Source organism: Choloepus didactylus, chromosome 14 (genome assembly GCF_015220235.1).
Source record: "Choloepus didactylus isolate mChoDid1 chromosome 14, mChoDid1.pri, whole genome shotgun sequence".
In the NCBI taxonomy this organism is placed as follows: domain Eukaryota; kingdom Metazoa; phylum Chordata; class Mammalia; order Pilosa; family Megalonychidae; genus Choloepus; species Choloepus didactylus.
In genome coordinates this window covers 33,952,177-33,961,721 of record NC_051320.1, presented here as the reverse complement: position 1 = coordinate 33,961,721, position 9,545 = coordinate 33,952,177, and positions in this window count along the sequence as shown.

The window sequence follows — 9,545 nt, the reverse complement described above, 5'->3', positions numbered from 1 at the left end:
TAAAATGTATTTTTATATGAAAAGGTGGCCACCATATTTAATAATGATTTGAGAAACTTATCCCTTGGAGTAAAATAAGGAAAGTTGTTCAAAAGTATATATATATAATCTCTTCATGAAAAATAATTATGAGTTTGCAGTTTTCCCTGTTTTATCATGCAAATGCTGTGAAATATGTAATTATTCAATTGCTATTTTATGAATCAAATCGCCTGTTTAGCTTCAAGACTTTAATGAAAGATATATTTTCTTACCACAGGTATAAGTGATTCTGATGTTTAATGTATTTAATTTTAAATTTTCCAGGAAGTCCTGGGATTAGTCCACCTTGAAACCTACAAGCAAAAGTCAAGGGAACAAGGGTAGATACTGGACAACAGTTTCTTTCATTGGCTGTTAAGAACAATGGTAAAGCTAATGAATACAATAAGTATTCAAGAAGCTTAGAAACAAGTGGTTAGGGTGAAGAAAGAAAATGTTTGCCTAGAAAAACATGCAAAATTTTCAAACATTTATATAAACTATGTAATGGAGATGGATTACCTATTGCTTTTAGATACCAACTGACACTATAGGAGGCAAGTTTTGTAAGAAATAGCCATTTTTAATCAGTGGAAAGTAATCTAGCAATCTGCTAAAGTGATAAAGGGTAAAGAAAATGTTGCAGTGTTTCATAGTCAAAGTCAATAAAATAATTAAATCAGTGCCATGACTCATAGCATAGAAATGAATGGATCATGGAAATAGCCTCTTTTTCCCCTAATGCTGCCATTCTCTCCTCTTGCAAAAATTAGCTAAATATAAATGCATATTTTCATTACACCTAAAGTAAGTACTGTAACCTCAAGGTAGAATGTAATAACTTGATTGTAGCTTGCTGTAGAAAATGGAAGGATTTAATCACTTTTGATACCTGAGCATATTGGCTCCCATTCTCTAGCATAATCTGTGAGATTTCAGTGTGTACATGTGAGAGAGACCAGAAAGAGAGACAGTGAACTTTGTATCACACATACACATGCCAATATACACACATACTCACACACACTTTTTGGTTCTGTTTTCTGTGCTTTAGAATTTGGATCACTGGATGAAAGCTTTAATTCTTAGAAGCATAATCAAATTGTTTTGGAAACAGATATATAAAAAGACAAATTAAAATTTGTACAATATAGTTTCTAAGAAGGAACTGCTGACAAATTAATCAGCTGCCTTCCAGAGACACTAGGGGAAAGATGACCAAAAGCAAAGTGACATTATCAATAAAAGACAGGACAAGCTTGAAGTAATTTGTTTTAGTCCATTCTCTTTGGTTTCGTGGAAACAGATAAATACACTTGTAACATGCTGTGCTCAAATTTGTAAACCTCTCTGTGCTGACTGCAATTTTAAATACAGTATTGATATTAAAATGAATAAAAAGTGTAAATGTTTTCTCAGTAACGCTATCATAATATAATGTCCTTCTAAAAGCCATTATATCAGTACCACAAAGAACAATTAATGAAAATGTTCTTTACTACACATATCCTTCTATTAGCACAACAAAATGTATAATATATCTAATTATCTAAAACAAAATTAGCTATAGAGGCTTAATTTAAAACAGTGCTTCGATTCTCTCACACTTCATAATAATTCTTGTATTTGAATACCACAGAATGGAAGCTTTGTGTAATGTTAAAAAGCATGCTAATTTGAACTTTATCACCATGGGAAAATATATGCATGATGTCTAATGCTTAATAGGAATAACATAATCTGCATGTGTGGTCAACATAAAAAAATACTTAGTCCTTTTGCTTACGAGAACATAGATTCCTTGGCAGTGGGTGACAGCTAATTTCCTCTAGGCTTCTTTTGCCCTGCAACTATTAATGCATGCTGATCTTCATGTATTATTGGGAAAAAATTAGTCATAAACATGAAAAGAACAAAACACAAAGCTATCAATCTTAGGTTAATTAAAGCAAAATAGTTGGAAATTCATTCATGCTATTGAAGACAAAAGAGCATGATGGTGGCTTAGCCATTTTGTATGAAAAACAGACTATCACATACCCAAAAATGTGTTATAAAGTACAGATGTTCTCTTAGATTAGAAAAATAGTTTACTTTTAGCATATTTAAGCATACCATATGGAATTCATTTTCATCACTCCAATGCTTTTAAAAAATATTTCTTGAACAAATAGTTTGGGAGTTTGATATGTAGATGTAAAAATCTCTAATGTATGTTTTTATTCTTTAGTATTTAAAGAGTTCAAGGTGATAATTTAGGAAGTTAATAATGGTATAGTTAGAAACTAAAACAAAGTATAAAACTTCCCCATTCTTTTTATGTATATATATCTTTTATGATTTTTTTCATGGAAAACATCATGTGTGTATAAATTAACTCTCACATATTATTGATACATTCATTTCCTTTACTACTTTTAGTCCATTCCCATAACTTTGAAATCTCTTCTTCATAAATCTTCATATCCCAATGTAAGGCTTCACTTCCATTTTCATGACAATTTCTTCTTTATTTCTTTACTTTATATTCTAAATGGTGGTATTTCCCTCAAATTCATGTTAGAAAAATTTTATAAACCAACTGAGATGGAAATAGAAAATTTTGATCTGCTAGTTTTTATGGTTTCTTATTTTTCTTAATTTCGGTATGTTCTCTATAACAATTTAGTTTACAGTGTATCTCTATTGTTACATTGCTTAAAATCATTTCAATTTTCTATACATTGTCAGATATATGTAAAAATCTTTCAATATATTCCATCAAAATTCTGAATTTTTTAAATGTTTCAACTGATTACTCTTCCTTTGCTTTCCTTTCATTCAAGGCACTGTTAAGTCATGTCTCTCCACTGCTGGAAGATGAATTTTTCTAGCTTTTCCTAAAATGAACACATTCAAAATAATTGGCAGAAAATATTCTTCATGTCTAGTTGCTTTATTAGAGAAATTCACAGCTTCCTCTGCTTTTTTTCCAATGTATCTTCTGTGTTATAAAAGTGCATAAAATTCTTTGGTCAAAGTTTTAAAATTTATTTGCATAAAAATCACATGGATGTCTTGTTAAAAATGCAAATTTCTACCTCTATTCCCTGAAGATTATGATTCAGTATAACAGAGTGCAGCCAGGGAACCTGCATTTCAAAAGAGTACATATATACTTATAATGGATGTCACCCTTGAAGCACACTTTGAGAAACACTGACATAGATAATAGGATATACTGTCAAGCTTACATTTTCATCGAGATAGTATTCTTTATACCTGACTTTCCAAATTTGTTCCTGCCTTTTGCTCTTGTGTACATCTGACATCAGTAGTATCATTTAATCAGAAAACAAAGACTTCAAAATGTAACTCAGTATATAATTCATTTTTGTTCTGCCTATGTAGATTATACAGAGAATATTTAGATACCTATTGATTTGTATACCTGTGTAGAAGTGACACGATGGTTTCTTCTAATTGTACAGTGATTTTCTACAGAAGCAGCCTAGTAAAATAGAAATTGCCCTAAAATTTGAGTCTTTGTTTTTGTGACAATTAATTTGTTTTCATCAGGTATTCCCAAGTGAGTTATGAAGGAACTACAACCCTTACTTATAACAATAAATATACTTTCAAATATTTAACATTGTAAAGACATTATGGGAGCAGGACAATTGCCCTGCCACGTTTTGCTCTGTTCCCCTTGGGGTTTTCTTGATTAGATTATTGTGACTACCAGACACTATAGCCCATGAATTCACAGTTCCTCCTACCAAGGAGCTGGCCAAGCCCAGATTTTATGAAAGGAGAAATACAAAACAAATAAATAATAACACAAATAATTCAGATGCCAAACCTAGGTTATTTCTGATGCAGGCAATGCTGATGTGCTTCTTCTACAGTAGATCATCAAGTTCTTTCATAGGTTGCAATCAGGCTTGCCTTTAACCATCCTGGAACACACCAATGTAATTATTATTGGTGCTTCCTTTCAATCTCAAGTGCCCCTTTTAGGATGATTAATTGTATGGTTTCTCAACCAATGGACAATTTTGAACCCACCTCTTGTTTACCTGTCCCAGAAGATTTCTATGTATAAGAAAGAATTTTATTTTCATGACTCATGAAATGGTGACCCTTGGAGAGTTATGTTCCCTTTGACACCAAGACTAAGAGGACATTGAAAACTCAGTGACAATCCTAATGTCTTGCCTATCCATAATTCCAGTTTCTCTTCCTTATATAATAAATGGGAATGTGATTATTGACTTTAGAAAGTGACTTGGTTTGTTAGTGAACCAATAGAAAAGGAACACCTTATTCATACTATAAACAAAATTTCTGCACTATAGTATAAGGTCAGAGTGGCTGAAACATAACGGTCGATAGAGAGAGGAGATGGAAAAGAGGTTAGAGAAGGAATCAAAAGCCAAATCATGTAGGGTCTTTAAGTCTAGTAAGGAGTTGGGCTTTATTGTGATGGGAATCCATTCTAAGGTTTAGGAAAATACCATGATTATAATTAATATTTTTTAATGACTACTCAGGGAAATAATTGTAGATGGTGAGAAGATCATCTAGAAGCCAACTGCATTAATTCAAGCTATAGAGGATTGTGTCTTAAATTAGTGTGGTTATAATGGAAATAAAAAGAAATAGTTTCACAAACATTTTGAAGATAGAGTTTTTTCAGTCTCATTAATTTTGTTATACCTGGTATAGACGAGGTGGAGAGACTACCAAAAAAGTAGTTAAATATATGAGTTCAGTGTTTTAGGAAGTCAGGACTAGTAGATAAAGACTTGGAGGTCATTGATATATAGATGGTCATTTCCTGAATCTGTTCCAGGGCTGCCCAAATGCCTATCAATCAGTTATCAGATATTGCTTAAATGGTGCTATAGTTCTGAAATATTATTTTCCTATTCCCTGTTTCTTTAAAATGACCTTATGTTCCACTACCCAGAAGTTCTCTTTTTGCTCCTTTCGCTAACAAATAGAATTTTAAAAATAATTACCAAATAATAAAGACATACATATAAATTACTTTAAGTAAATGGATTTTCAACTAACCACCCTATTTATGGACTCACTGGCTCATCATAAACATTCTGTTCCCACTTTGGGAATGCTGGATGATGATCTTGACATGCTCCATGCTCACAACCTGTTGGCTACTTTCTTGTTTGCCCAGACAACCTGAAATTTAATGCTTACTAAAAATTGTTTGTGTAGATACCAAAGTTTCTTGCAGCAATTTTACAGGTTATTTAATTACATCACTTAATTACATGCTTAATAGACTGATAATATGTAAATAGAAAAATAGAGTTGGATGCTTGAAACTTAAGTTGAATTATTTTAAACGACTCAATAAAGTCACTTAAAAATTATTACTGTCAAATTAGGTTGAATTGAGATATAAAATACTAAAATTATTCTACATTCAGACTGCTTCATAAATGTCTAAATTTTTGCTCCGTTTTAAAGAAACCAATACTGATACACATAGTTAATAAATCAGGCAAGAGACACAGCTCAGAAATGAGATAAGTGGAACTATGCTAAAATAAAAGACTGGTTTTATGACAACAGATTGTCAAATCAAATTGATATTTACATGTTTTCAATTAAAATCAACTATGTAATGCCTGTATGTATCATTTTTATGATTTGCTGTTTCAACTGACTTTTTTTTAAAACTGACCAGCTTCTCTTCTAATAACATCAAATAATAGGGTTTCTACAATACTTCAAGAGATTTTAGGATGGAGGTGGTAGTCTCTAAAGTTTAAGAGACTTTAAAAGAACAATAAAGAAAAATGTCTTAGAGGATAGGCGTTTCAAACATCCTAAAAATACATTATGAATAACACTATCTGTTCAGCATTTAGTGTCTAATCTAACCTTCTCAATGTATCAGCAGTCTCACATTATTTTACTAAGAAGCCAAGACAAGCAGAAGCAAATCATCCTTCTGCTTTTCATATTCACTTGCTATTTTCTCCATAAGGAACCACCTTCTTAATATATTTGACATGGCTTCTACATTGTTTCACATTGCATGCTATAATACTTTGAAGAAATACAACATTTGAGCTTCTAAAAAATAATTGGATTTGAGGTAAATTTTTACAAAAGCAGTAGCAGAGGATAAGTAACAATTAATGTAAATGGGAATTATTAAAGAGGAAGACATAAGATAAGGAAAAATAAATAAGTGATGTAAGAAATCTGAGAAATCTCTTTGTGATTGTACAAGGCCATTCAGGATCATATTAATATTTCTTGGACAAGAAAGAAAACAAACAAATTTGATGATCATACTTCCCAAGCCAGCAACATGTACACATGGTTTGATCAATTCCACCAGATGTGTGGGGCCTGCCATTATGAAGAAAATCATGGTATCTACTGAATGGCTGAGAAGGCTTAGAGAATGTGTGATGCTTTGAGAGGAAGGATGCCTGGAAAGTAAGTTTTACATAATCTGGGTAGTGTCTGAGTTTATCAGAGCTGCTATGGCAAATACTACACAATGGGTTGGCTTAAACAACAGCAATTTGTTATCCCATGATTTTGGAGGCCAAAAGTCTGACATCAAGGTGTTAGTCGGGCTTGATTTCCCCAGGAGTCTGTAGGATTCTGGCAATCCTCAGTCTTGGGCATCTCTCTTCTTGGGCCTTCTCCTCTGACTTGTGCTGTCTTCTGCTTCTTCTAGCTTTTGGCTTCTACTGACTTTCAGCTTCTACTGACTTGCTACATCTCATCTGAATTTGCTCTGCTTACAAGGATTTCAGTCACATGGGAAAGGAGGCCCACCGGGATTCATTTTTACCTCATCTAAATAGCATCTTTGAAGACCCACTTCACAAATGAGTCCAGACCTTAACAATATTGCCATCTTCAAAGGTTCTATTTACAAATGTGTTCATGCCCACAGAATGAGGGGTTAGGATTTGAACCATGTCTTTATGGGGGAACATGATTCAATCTCCAACAGGTAGTGATTCTGAAACCATTTTGGCATCAAACTGAGTGATACAAAAATATTATATTCCAATCTTAGTCACAATGCTATTTAAAACTCTTTAACTTGAAATAATAACCAAATAGTTTATGACATGTTTTCTACTCTAAATAGGGAATCAGAGTGAGTTTTATTCAGAAATAGGAAAGGATATTAAGAATAAGTTGTGGAAATATTGACAGTAGTTGATATTTAAAGGGAAACAGTAATTACCCAAACTCCTACTAAGCACCTGCATAAAACAGATATAAAAAGTAGATCTTGGTTGCAAATAATTGTTTTTAGATTATTTATATACCTTTAGAATTGAAATTTTAGCAATCTTTATTTCTTTAATATAATTTTACATTGTACCTTTAGTTTTTAAGGAAGAAATGAGTACATGATTTGTACTATGCTTTTAATTGAGTGATTTTTTTTTTTTAAATAAAAGCACAAAGTAGCAGGTCATGTGATATTCAGCAGGAATTCATGCTAGAGAAGGCAGAGCCTCTTCCTGCTGCTCTCCTAGCTTTCTTCCTCCCTTCATGGCTATTTTTGAGGGAGTTGTCCACATCCAAGCCATCCTCTCCCACTGCAATCCAGCATCTATGGGCATTGCTCAAGTGAAGGACACCAATTGCACTTTTCATTACTTACCTAACATGGCATCTAGCATGTGACACTGTGGAAATTCTTTCCTTAAGATTTGCTCTTCCCTTGCTTTTAGTGACAATTCTGGCTCCTGCCTTTCCTCCTACTTCTCTGGATGCACTTTGAGGATTTTCTTCCTGCACCGTAAATGTTAGCAATCAAGAGAGTCCTATCTGACCTCCTTCTTCTTCTTCCCCTCCACACATCTCATCTTTCTAGCCTCATGGTTTCAGCTGATATCTCTATGCTGATGTCTTGTCTTCTAAATACAGGCCAGATTTATGTCCTGAGCAGTAGTCTTGGCCATCCTACTGCTTACTTAATATGGTACATGGAAGTCCTGCAGGCACCTGAAACTCAGTAGAAAAAAACATATGCATATGAAAATGAATAGTCAGGAAACTCCTGAAGAAAAAGAAAAAATTTAAGAGGAAAGACTCTAACTGATACCAAGATGTATTTTAATATTATATCTATTGCTTAAAATATACACAGAAAGGCCAACATAGTTGAAAAGAGTACAGAACACAGACATATATGGAGAACTGATTTATGGAAAAGTTGGCACTCAGAAGATCTTTACAGTAATGTGTTTCAAGCTCATTGGACAAAAATATTCTGACATCAGTTGTTATAATAGGCCAAAATGAAAATAATGACCATCAGTAACAAAGTACATAAATAAATTCTGGCAAAATATTACAATGGAAAAATATATATACCAATTAAACAAACAAACTTCAGTTAAACACAGAATTACATTTGTAACTCCTGCGTGTATAAACTGAGTGAAAGAATTCAAACCAAAAGAATATCTGCAGTATTTTTCATATGATTCAGTTTCTATAAAATTCAAAAAGAGATAGTATTGGGGAAATTGATGAGGTAGGTATTGGTAGGGGAGTTAAGGGGGTCTTCTGGGATAATGAAAATGTCTTAAATCTTGAACTGTGAATTTATAAAATATATACTTTTCTATATGTGTGAATTATACACATAATATATAAGACTACCTGAGATAGTTTCAATACCTAAAGTACAGATCTATTTAGTGGCTAACACAAGGTTTTCATAAAGAAAGTTCAATTCTAAAGCAACTATTGCTGTCAAATAATATTCTGGTAAAATATTCCTTTATACAGTGTTATTTACAATAATTATAATAATTTTAAACTTTTAATATTTATTTAAAGAAACTTATTCAGAAACCTAAGAAAATTTGTGTTTTTATTTAAATGGACAATGAATCCTTTAGTTCTTTCAAGAATCTGTGGCAGGATATGGAATTTTTATTTTGAAGAGAGCCATTTGGGAGAATATAATAGGCCACATTTCTAACCCTGCTGGGGACAAAGCACAGTTTCTATAGATGATATGCAAAAATTGGGTATTATGATTGAGACAAATATGTGAGTATGTATCTATATATCTCTCTCTCTTTCTTTCTCTCTGGTATGTGTATTAGAATCACTCTAACAGACATAAAAAGATTATTTCCAACATAAGGAAACATAATCATAAAGATTATTTCCAACATAAGGAAAATGTTTTTGAAAAGAAATAGAGTAAAATGGCTTAAATCATAGATTGTTGAGGGAAAATTTTCAAAAACATTTTTATTTATCAGTGGTTTTCAAGCAAGCAGTTCACAAAATAAAATTATCTACTAGGAAATTTGATCTAATAGGAAGTCCCTTCCTGATTCATTCATCAAATATTTATTGGGGATATGTCATGCATCAAGCATGGTTCTATTTATAATAAGGATCGAGATGAGGATAAAATTGAAGAAAATTTTGGTGTCAAACTACTTAGATCTGATGTGGGGAAACTGGGAATAAGAAATATAAGCAAATTATATATAACATATATTAAT